This window comes from Neophocaena asiaeorientalis, unplaced genomic scaffold (assembly GCF_003031525.2).
Source record: "Neophocaena asiaeorientalis asiaeorientalis breed wild unplaced genomic scaffold, Neophocaena_asiaeorientalis_V1.1 scaffold21, whole genome shotgun sequence".
In the NCBI taxonomy this organism is placed as follows: domain Eukaryota; kingdom Metazoa; phylum Chordata; class Mammalia; order Artiodactyla; family Phocoenidae; genus Neophocaena; species Neophocaena asiaeorientalis.
In genome coordinates this window covers 3813074-3819073 of record NW_020174053.1, presented here as the reverse complement: position 1 = coordinate 3819073, position 6000 = coordinate 3813074, and the positions used below count along the sequence as shown (strand labels likewise).

The window sequence follows — 6000 nt, the reverse complement described above, 5'->3', positions numbered from 1 at the left end:
CCCGGCTGGGGAGAGGGCGGCGCGCCGGCCGGGGTGAGCCCCGGGGCTCGAGGAGGAGGGTGAAGTCTCTGCAAGGCTCGGTCGCAGAGATTGAGGACTCTCTTTGGGTTCGGGGACGGGCTGAAGTTCGAGGGAGATTAGCTAATTTGGAAAATCAAATATAAAGGGCTGGACGTGGGCTGTCTGCATCAGGGATCTCTAAGAAGAGCGCTCCTGGCCCCCGACCAAGGGTGAGAAACTTACGAAAGGGGCAGCTTTGGTGGTTTTTGTTTTTTGTTTTTGTTTTCGAATCCGTTTTAGGGCAGTGCTGTTCTAAGAGTCTAAAGCAGACCGAAGTTACCTAAGTTAAAGCCAGGATTTATCTACACCGTGTGAAAGACCAGGGGTCCTTGTTACCACTTCATGCCTTCCACACACAGCCCTATTTTTTTAAGCAGAAAGCAGCCTTCCCAATTACTGCATTCATCACTCTAGATTTTTAAGGAAGGGGGAGGAACAGAACAGCGCGATGAATACAAGGTATGCTGATAATGCTTTCCCTTTTCTATTATCTAAGAAGATTGAAATCAATACGAGGATTTCTGGGCTAAGGTGGTGAGAGTAAAAGAATACTGGTTTGAGAGAAAATCAAACGGCTAATGTCTGTGCGAAAAAAAACTTGGGAAGTGGGCAATTTGAGAAAGTCTTCTAATGTTACTTTGGAATGTTACAACTTAAGACTACCCGTCACCCGTCAAGTGCTAAGCTGTTTCAAGACAGAATTGGAATCCTGTACCAAGTATTTAAATGCGAGTTTGGAAGTGAGGAATTTCATAAAATATTTACAGTACAGAGCTGTCAGATACTTCCACGTGAGAAACCTTTTATGCCTTTTTGTTTTTCCTCTTCAGGCACTCGGGAGACCAATAGTGTGTAAAGTGACCGCACTTACTTTTTAAACTCCTGTCGTAAAAGATACCTCTGGGTCGTGGGCTCAAAAATGAAAGTAGGCAGATGGTGTTTCATGTGCTGATTTGTAATAGAAAAATTGTTAGGTGTTTACCAATGCCTGTTGGAACCTGAGTCAGGATTTTCTTTGGTTTCAGAGATCAGTTCTGTTTGTTTTTAGGACAGTGAGTTAAAAACAGGTGGGAAAATCTTAGCTTTGAGACAGTCATGTTGATTTGGAGAAGAGACTGTTTTAAGGGAGAGCAAGTCATTTAAATTCGTTGGTTGACACCATGTGCCTTTTGGTCAGCAGCAACTGCATTTACCTCTGCCGCAGTTTGATAGGTGACCATTGTCTCAGCACTCTCTGTTTAAGAGTTCGTATGTGAGGTGTTTGATGAACACTTGTATATAAGTCATAGCTATTTTTGGAAAGATTTGGGACTCCAGTGGCTGTGGCTAGCTGGAGGACCCTGATTCCTGGCAACCTGCAGAGTGATGACATTTACTGTTCTTCTCAGTGATTCGCCCCATACAGACAGATGATAAGCTTGGAATGCTTGATAATGTTTGCCCTTTTTGTTTTTGCTAATGTAAAATGCTTGAAGTTAGCAGGCTAGGCTGAAGGAGTCTTATATGAGGAAATTACCTTTCACATCTCAGAGGAAAGGTTTTAATATCTTCTTCCTAATCTTCATAAGTTTCATGTTAGAATGGACTCTATTTTGAATTCTCTGAAGCATTCTACATTGCCCTTAAAGGATCTTTAATTGCTGTAATTGAGGGGAGCTCTCCTCCCCTGACAATCTATTTAAAACCTAGAATGCTTCCCTTCCATTATTGGTCATTTATGCATGGAACAGGCAGAACCCATTATAGCCGTCCAAGATTCGAGTGCAAGAAAAACGTAGTACTCTTGAAATATGTTCTCAGTATGTACTCGAGTCTAAAAGAGGGCACTGTTTCAATCAATTCTTGACTTAGGTGAAAACCAGCAGCAATGTTTACTGTTATTGTAGTTTACAACTTGAAGTCAGGTTGGCTCTTAGAAACCTGTGGTCCTTGGCAGCTAAACCAGGGCTCATCACACGTTCTGCTAACTGAAGCCCTGTGAAAACCTGTCAGTTTCTGTGAAAATTTAATGCTTTCTTTTGATTTTTTGGCTTTACACCCTCTTTTTTTTTTTTTTTTGCGGTACGCGGGCCTCTCACTGTCGTGGCCTCTCCCGTTGCGGAGCACAGGCTCCGGACGGGGCTGGGCCCGTGTCCCCTGCGTCGGCAGGCAGACTCTCAACCACTGCGCCACCAGGGAAGCCCTTTACACCCTCTTTTACCTTGTCTCATTAATTGTGATTTTTGGAACATCAGTAAGTCAGTGCTTGGTTGGCTTCCACAACTCTCATGCCTCCAGCTACAAACAGTTCCTATTCACACAGTACTTTTAGTAAATTTATAAAACACATTGACTAGTAACACCTCACCAGGCAAGATCTTTCCATGTATTTTGTTTCATCCAAGAAATTTAAAGCAATAGCCAAGTGAAACATTTTTCAAGGAAAATAATGACGCTGATAATAGTAGTAGATAACATTAATTGATCATGTACTGTATGCCACACTCTGTGCTACGAATTTAACATATATTATCTCAGTACTTATGACAGCTCCAGGAAATTTTCTTGTTAAATAATTTGCCGAAGGTCACCAAGCTAGTCAGTGGTACAGCCACGATTGAAACCAGGCACTTCTGACTCCAAGGAGCCCAGGAAATCCCTGATCTTACTTCTTAGTCAGTGGACCCATTGTTTTGGGTCAGATCCTTTCTATTACTCTCTAGAACTCTTCCTGATGTTTTAAACTTTCAGTCCTCCCTGCACTCTTTCTAAATAGATAACCTTCCTTTCTACTTAACTGAGCTTGCTGATACCTTAAGAGCTCTCTGTCTCATATTTGGGTTTCTTTTCCCCCCTCTTTAGCATCCCTTTTTCTCTCAGTGGAAGAGGTACCCTTCCCTTCTCCCTTCATTTCTTAGAGATGAATCTAAATCATTGGTGTCTAGAGACCTTTTTGATTGTGACTACTGGGGGAGAATGCTCCAGTAGAAGCCAGGGATGCTGCTAAACATCCTACAGTGTACAGGGTAGTCCCCCCTAAACAAAAAGCTGTCTGACCCAAAATGTCAATAATTTTGAGCTTAAGAAATCCTGATTTAGATGTCTCTCCTCACATGCCTAAGTTTTCTTACATCTTCCTTATCCGAACCTAACCGCCCAGTCACCTTCACTGACTTCTGCTCCCTTGCGACTCAGAATATGGTCCATGGACCAGCAGCATCCACATCACCTAGGAGTTTGTTAGAAATGTAGAAATTTTGGGTGTGCTGTAGCCAGCTTGTACTTGTCCTGCTTCCAGACTTTTTTGACAGTTTATGAAGCACTTTAACATTTATTCTCATTGAATCCATGTAGCAACCCTATGAAGTAAAATTTAGTGCGACTAGGAAGTAGAATTTGCAAAGTGACACAGCTAGTGAGTGCTAAAACCAAAACCCTGGCACAGGCAGTTTTCTCCTAGGATATCAGTATTTTTACTACGACCTCTAGATGAGTTTTGTTAGATGGGCAGGTCACAATATTTTACATTTAAAAATCATGTTTTCATTTTAGTAACAATTCCTGTATGCATTACTTCACTTCATAGTCACACCAGTGCTGTCAAGGCTTATGGTATACTTTATTTTCCAGGTGTGGAAATTGATGCTCAAGAAAGTTGAAATTTGCCTAGAGGCTAATGTGTGCTAAGAATCTGGGCTACTTAGTGCTATTTCCACCATCAAGGCTTTATAATAAAAAGGGAGGTCAAAATACCAGACATTCAAAGCCAAATTAAAGATCTCCGTGAATAGGTGCTGGCAGCTGCTGCGTGATGGTCGGTAGTCAGGTTAAACTTGAGATGCCCTAAACAAATATGTCCTTTTTCAATATTCCAGCCCAAGTTAATACTTTCCTGGTGTCTTTTTTCTTGTTGTGAGTGTGTGTGTGTGTGTGTGTGTGTGTGTATGTGCGTGCGCGCGATTGTGCAAAGCTTTCCCTTTTTATTCAGTTAAATAAATTCATATAATATAAAATTAACTATTTTAAAGTGTACATTTAGTATATTCACAGTATTGCACAACCACCACTTCTGTCTAGTTCCAAAATGTTTTTAACACCCCAAAAGAAAACCCGCTAAGCTGTCACTCCCTATTCCCCCTCCCCCTGGCAACACCAGTCTGCTTTCTGTCTCTGCATTTACCTGTTCTGGTTGTTTCATGTAAATGGAATTGTATAGTACGTGACCTTTTGTGTCTGGCTTCTTTCACTTAGTTTAATGTTTTCGAGGTTCATCCAAGTTATAGCATGTATCAGTACTTCATTCCTTTCAATAATGGCTAATAGTCAACTCTATGTATCTATTACGTCTTGTCTGTTTTTCCATTGGTGGACATTTGAGTTGTTCCCACCTTTTGTTTTTTATGAATAGTCCTTCTGTGAACATTCACGTACGAATATTTTGAGTACCTGCTTCCAATTATTTTGGATATATACCTAAAAGTAGAATTGCTGGATCATAGGGTAATTCTATGTTTAATGTTTTGAGGAACTGCCACACTTTTACACAGCAGCTGTACCGTTTTACATTCCCACCAGCAACGCACAAGGGTTCCAGTTTCTCCACGTCCTCCCCAAACACTTGTTATTGTCCATTTTTGCTTTTTTTTTTTAACATCTTTATTGGAGTATAATTGCTTTACAATGGTGTGTTAGCTTCTGCTTTATAACAAAGTGAATCAGCTCTGTACATATACATATATCCCCATATCTCCTCCCTCTTGTGTCTCCCTCCCAACCTCCCTACCCCCACCCCTCTAGGTGGTCACAAAGCACTGAGCTGATCTCCCTGTGCTATGTGGCTGCTTCCCACTAGCTATCTATTTTACATTTGGTAGTATATATATAAGTCCATTGCCACTCTCTCACTTCCTCATTTAGTTTTGATTTGCATTTTCCTAATGGCTAGTGTTGTTAAGCATCTTTTCTTATGCTTATTGGCCATTTGCATCTCTTCTTTGGAGAAATGGCTGTTCAGGTCCTCTGCTCATTTTTGAATTGGGTTTGTTTGTCTTTGGTGGTTTGAATTGTAAGAATTTTAATATAATCTGGATGCTAGACCCTCATCAGATTTATGATTTGAAAATATTTTCTCCCATCCTGTAGGTTGTCATTTCACTTTCTTGATAACGTCCTTGGATGCACAAAAGTTTTTAATTTTGACGAAGTGCCACTTACCTGTTTTTTCTTCTGTTGCTTGTGCTTTTGGTATAATATGAAAAGAATCCATTGCCAAATTCAAGATAATGAAGATTTACCTTTAACTTTCTTCTAAGAGTTTTATAGTTTTAGCTCTTATATTTAGGTTGTTAATCCATTTTGAGTAAGTTTTTGAATATTGTGTGAAGTAGGGGTCAAACTTTACTCTTTTGGAAATGGATATCTAGTTGTCCTAGCACGATTTTTGTTTGTGGTGTGTGTAAATTTAAGGTGTACATCATGTTACTTCGGAAAATTTGTATATTATCAGATGTTTGCTCCTGTAATGATATTTATCATATTACATACTTATAGTGCAATATTATTGTCTACATTCAATAAACTGTACATTAAATCTCTGTGACTATTTTAGTACTTGTTACAAGTTTGTACTCTTAAACACCATCAATCTTATCCCTACAGCACCCCCAGTACCATTTTTTGAAGAGAATATTTTTTTCCCCATCAAATGGTTTTGACACCCTTGTCAAGAATCAGTTGACCATAGATGTATAGTTTTTTTCTGGACTCCCACTTCTTATTCATTTGTCCATATTGCCTGTCCTTATGCCAGTACTACACTGTCACGATTACTGTAGTTTTGTAGTAGGTTTTGAAATCTTAAAGTGTGAGTCCTCTAACATTGTTCTTTTTCAGTATTGTTTTGGCTCTTCAGGGTCCATTGAAATTCCATATGAATTTGAGGATCAGCTTTTCCATTTCTGC

The 6000-nt window shown here is 40.0% G+C and overlaps 1 protein-coding gene across 5 annotated transcripts in view; it reads left to right on the top strand.

The window, feature by feature from the left end:
* Positions 1-141: 141 nt before the first annotated feature.
* The window catches only part of USP28 (ubiquitin specific peptidase 28), a 56439-nt gene continuing 50580 nt past the window's right edge, over positions 142-6000 (top strand). The window contains exon 1 of one of the 5 annotated variants that reach the window (XM_024754229.1): positions 142-519. The gene's annotated coding sequence lies outside the window, so the exon portion shown is untranslated. The remainder of the gene's footprint in view (positions 520-6000) is intronic. The other 4 variants (XM_024754228.1, XM_024754227.1, XM_024754230.1 and 1 more) reach the window with 4 other exon arrangements.